Source organism: Emydura macquarii, unplaced genomic scaffold (genome assembly GCF_026122565.2).
Source record: "Emydura macquarii macquarii isolate MOO-44397 ecotype Brisbane River unplaced genomic scaffold, CSIRO-AGI_Emac_v2 contig_450, whole genome shotgun sequence".
Classification (NCBI taxonomy): domain Eukaryota; kingdom Metazoa; phylum Chordata; order Testudines; family Chelidae; genus Emydura; species Emydura macquarii.
In genome coordinates, this window is record NW_027130587.1 from 12,422,340 (window position 1) to 12,427,640 (window position 5,301).

At 38.8% G+C, this 5,301-nt stretch overlaps 1 long non-coding RNA gene across 1 annotated transcript; it reads left to right on the top strand.

Annotated features, from left to right (window-relative positions):
- Positions 1–648: 648 nt before the first annotated feature.
- On the top strand, positions 649–4,173 carry LOC137146443 (uncharacterized). Its single transcript, XR_010917940.1, has 2 exons — positions 649–1,374; positions 3,633–4,173. It is a non-coding gene; the product is annotated as an uncharacterized lncRNA (long non-coding RNA).
- The last annotated feature ends 1,128 nt before the right edge of the window (positions 4,174–5,301 follow it).

Genomic DNA, 5,301 nt, shown 5'->3' on the forward strand with positions numbered 1-5,301 from the left:
TTTTGCCGCCATCAGTGTAAACGTAGCCTAAGTGAGTGTTACCACATTTTGCCTTTATTGACCTTGGTCTCACACCAGTTTGGTGCCCTCTTTTATGAGTAAATTATTTACATTAGAAATGCTGAATCAGTAGATGGAGGTTTGGGAAAATTCTATTCTTGCTAAAGAAATCAATTCTGTATAATTTGAAGCCTCTTGTACTAGTCATTTTAGCTCTTTCCCCACATTTGTGTTTAAGCAGAGTTTGGAAGTACCTACAGGTCTCCAATAAACATTCTTGGTTTGGCTCATAGAAACTCAGAGATTATTTATGTCAGAAATATTGTTTAGAACTTAGGCAAAGATGGCATTGGTTAGAAAAGTGGGCTGGAACTCAAGACCTCTGGGTTCTGTTCTGGCTTCTATCACTGATTCTGTTTGAATTTGAGGAAATTTCTTAAACTCTCTGTGCCTGTAAAAGGGATATTAAAAATCTATTAAGGGTCATTACTACACATACTGTCACAGGGTGTCTGGCCCTTTAAGGGGAGCTGGACCTAGCTTCATTTGCAATACATCAGCTACCTTCCAGGTGAGGCTGATCAACTAAGGATCAGGTGATTATAAAAGCCAGCAAGTGGCTTAGTTGGGGCAGAGAGCTGCGGGGAGTAGGGAGGCTCTGATAGGAAGCTGCTGAGTCAAGAGAAAGAACTGGGTTTAGCTGTTGGATTTATGCTGAACTGTTTATTCTGGGGTTTTGCTGGAGATTGTTGGTGTCACCAATGAATGAAGCCATGAGAAAAAGAATCTGACCCAGACTTTGGACATGGCATCAATCCTTCTGGGCTGGGGAGACAAGCCAGCGACCTAAATGTGATGGAGAATGAGGGAAGGCACTTGACCCCTGGAACTGTGAGAAAATAGAGGCAGCTGAAGAGAAAACAAAAGCAGCTACAGAAACAGCAGTACCAGACGTGATAGCTGGCAAGGTTTGTCTGGGGGGAACCCTCTCTTGCTTTTTTTTTTACTGAGAAGAAACAGGATGGAGGAGATTGCCTGCCTGTTGGTGGCACAACAGTAACAGACCCCTGTACTTCTCCAGGATGGACAAAATCAGAGGAGGCCCAATGCCAGCAACAAAAGAGGTACCTGAAGTACATTGAAAAGTGGGCTCCAGGGAGTTTTGTTGATCCTGGAGAGGGTAGCTCAGGTTGGCTGGTGCTAGGTTGGTGAAGTTGGAACTACAAGACGACTGTGAGGCCTTCTTCCACACCTTTGAGCAAGTGGCCAGTTTGGCTGCTTGGCAGGAGTCAACTTGGATGACCAGAGTGGCACAATTTTTGTCTGGGGAGGCAGAGGCAGTGTAACAAGAAGCTGTCTGGCTCATATCCTGAGGTAACAACTGCCAAGCTGGGACTGATTCTGAATGCCTATTTTCACTGATTCTGCATTAAACTGTTTCCACAGGGATCACACCTGTGTAGCAGTTGTGATTTTGAAACTAATTCCAAGGGTTGTGAATTCCTGCAAAACATATTACAAGAGCCTTTTACATTAAATTCTGTGCAAAAAACCTATTCAATGGGGAATTTTGCACAGCTTTAGGAATAAGCCCTGCTTTAAACCATAAGAGAAGCCACTATTTACTGGTGAGTGAGAAGATGAGGAAATCCTAACTTTATGTGATATATGATGGTGAGAGAGATAATGACACAGGTGGACATGCCCATTGACTCATTAAATTGAATGGTGAGCCGTTGCTAGAACTTAATTTTCCCTGTGTATGTATATGGACAGCTAGTTATGACAATATGTGTCACCAGAATTTATACCTTACTTAGAGCTAGGTGAGTATTAATCTCTTAGAGCAGGTCCAGGTAGGCATTTCTGTGCAGACTCTCTGCCTTATGTGTGTCGTTTCACCATACCGAAGTGGGTCGGGTGACATTTTCATCTCACTTCGAGGCCCATATCTGCCATTCATCAGCCAGAGGAGGCAGCATTTGCCATTCTCTGTTTTGCTGCTGAGTCTCCTCCAGTAAGGGATATTCTGGCCTGTGTCAGCAGCAGTGAGTAACATATGCTTGCAAGCAGGACACTGTGTGGCAGTTAGAGAGACAAAGGTTTTTCAACAGATAATATTTATGAATATTTTAAAGATATTAAGAGTGGCCTTCCTGAAAACAAGAGCATCACTTTACCACAAAACCATTACATCCCACCTATTAAGGAAGAGATGTTCTAGGGAAACAATTGTTGCCCATAATTAAAAAGCATGGGAAAATGAAATGTAAAAGATGGATGATAGTCTTGTTGCTAACCCACAGTACTCAATGAGTCTTGTAGCACAATGGAGGATTGGCAAATCTGGGGTCTAGCAGTCTAAGAAGAGGAATGAGTTCTACCATTGAGGACCTGGCAAATGGACCCCATCTTGTGCAAAGTCTTCACCCAACCTACTGGAATTTTTGACTGAAGTCAGCCCATTTTCAAGTTCATAAAGAATATGCAATCACATTACTTTCAAGATGTTTTGCATTTTGGTACAAACATTTCATAGCCTCTATTTATCCCAGAGTGGTTATAGCGAAGGCTACTGAGCCCTTGTCAAGTCATAAATGGCTCATGCAAACGAGTGAATTTCTTTCTTTCTTTGCCTTGATTGAACAGCTTGCATTTTGTGGCTAGGATCTTCCGATTTTTGTATTTTTTTTTTTTGATCCCATGGTGATTCAGAAGCTGCAGATTCTCTTTAGAGCTTAAGGACAAAGGCCCAGCTACAAATAGTGTTTCATTAGCTTATCAGTCCTATTTTATTGGTCTTGCACTGGCAGAGGACTTCATATAAACTTTGCTGCTCACCTTTGAAGTACAGCTTTATCTAGCATCTGTAAATCTGGCTCATAGGGTGAGTCACCATTCAGCTGTTGTCTCCTTTGTACTTCAGTGATGTGTTAGACTCATTTCTGCTGCATTGCAAAGTACAACCTCCTTTGGTACCAATACTGTGGAATGCCATTCCTACAAAGGTTGTAAGTTTTTTGTTTTTGGTGACACTGTGAGACCTAGAATCAAACACAGTGTCCTTGACAAAGTTTAAACTGTGGAGATTTATTTCCATCTATTAAGAAATTCACTTAGTACTATTCAGACAGCTAGCTATAGTTCTTATAAGGAACTAAAATCCCAGCATGACACACTATATACCATTTAAGTAAGTTGCTGGTGGAAGTTCTCTTTCAATTGTGCTTAAAAGAGAACTGTCAGTGAATATGAGGCCAAAATACAATTTTTTCAAAAACTGAGGGGAAAGGTGGGGGCATAGAAGATCTAAAATGAATAAAAGTGCTCATTTAACATTTCTGCTATCTGTGGGTGTGACCTATGATGGGGTATACTTGGAGCCAATTGTGCTTATTTTGCATGTTATGTCATAGTACATCAGCATCCAGACTTATGTAATGTTTGTATGCATCTTGTCTTTCTGCTTTCCTAATTTAAGAGCTTGTGTACTTATCTCAGAGTAATAGCCTCAGTAAAATCAAGTTGTCTGTTTCAGCCATACAATTTTGCTGCTATCTCTGATTTTGCTGAGGAAATTGGTGCTCAACTTAGTTGCAAGAAGTAAATATCTATCCTCTCTTACCAATTAGAAATCCTCATGAACCCTGTCACTTGGGCCAGCTGAACAGCACTTGACTGATATGAAATCATGAACTTTCAACTGACATTTGGGACGGCTAAATCAATTTAGTAGGTAAAATATTTTTCATTGGACTACCAGACCTGTTATAAAACTATCATGACAAAAACAATGTGTCTTATATTTAAACATTCCCTTCAATAACACGCCTGCCAATATCCTCCAACAGAAAAAAGTAGATTTCAGGTTTGCATGTACTTTCATTTATTTCCATACATTAAGGCACAATCCATTAGAAGTTCTTATCTTCCCATTTTAAAGCAATGCTGTAACAAACTCCACTGTGAGGAGATAATTGCATTCATTTGTGACAAAACTGCAGTGTTTGATTAGTGTCATATACAGTCTATAATTCCAATACATAAATAAAAATCTTCCATTGCATATTTCCAAAATTATTCCTACCATCTTCACGCTTTTTAGTTTTTAAAATGAAGTTAACACTATCAGTGTCATGCAAAGCTCTGTTAATAAAAAGTACAGTAAAGCCACATACATACGCATGCACATGGTTTTTAAACTAGTTAAGCATTCAGTTCTGCTTGTAAAATATGTGTGCAATTATGCTGGTAATTTGGGCATGCAAATACTATGGATGTACATGTAAATTAGGTAATCGTAGTCTCAAATGGCTAATTAAGGTCATTTGTGGGCACAGGTACCTGATTTGCGTTATAAAATCACTCAGTTGTGGAGTTAGCTTGTTTAAAAATCAGACACCCATTGTCTGGATAGATAATTCCTTAATCCTGGGGTTATCTCTGATCACATGACAAGTGAAGATAAACATCATCTGAGTTTTCTGAATAAAAGTTAGAAAACAATCTACAAGTCTTCTTTGTGTTTTGGTGACATTTTTTCAATCACACCTACACATTTAACCACATAATTATAATTCATGCTCGTCAGAAAGAGGTGAAACAAAGCAGTTTGACTAGATTGTTATAAACAGTGATGTAAGGATGCATCATTAATTGTTTGTCATAAGAAAGAAGCTAACGTAACACTTAGTATGGGAGTAAAACGTTTTGGAGGCAAATGATCTAAAGCATGTTGGCATAAGGTAATAGTATTAAGGGAGGGGAAAGCACAGGCTAACATCACAGCATTCTTAATTCATAGTTATCCCAGATTTGGACTGAAGCGCCTTTTGGTTTTGTTTTGGGTTTTTTTGTCATCTCTCCCCTTTGTTTTTTAAGAGATCCTTTTCATATTCTAGTGTTTATCTTTGGTCACAGTGGTTTTCCCTTTAATGGGTCCGGGTTTAAAAGAAGTCTTAGATACACTTTTCTGTTGAATATATGAATGGAAATGTGTTGCTGAGTCTAAGACATAATTTAAAAACACAGCAGATCTGTTGCATATTTTTTCATTCTTTAACTTGCATTGCTCATTACTATAACTTGTAATGTGTGTGTATTGCAGCTGCTGCCATCCAGACCCCCTTGTAAATTAACTTTCAATGGGTTCCTTTCCTAGAAGTAATAAAACAATGCAGGTGAAATGAAAATGAAAATGCTTCAGTTTCCAGAAAAGGATAGTTTCAGTTTAAAAAAATACTTGCTTTTCAATTCCAATACATTACATTTATTCTGATATTAATAGTTACGTTATTTTTC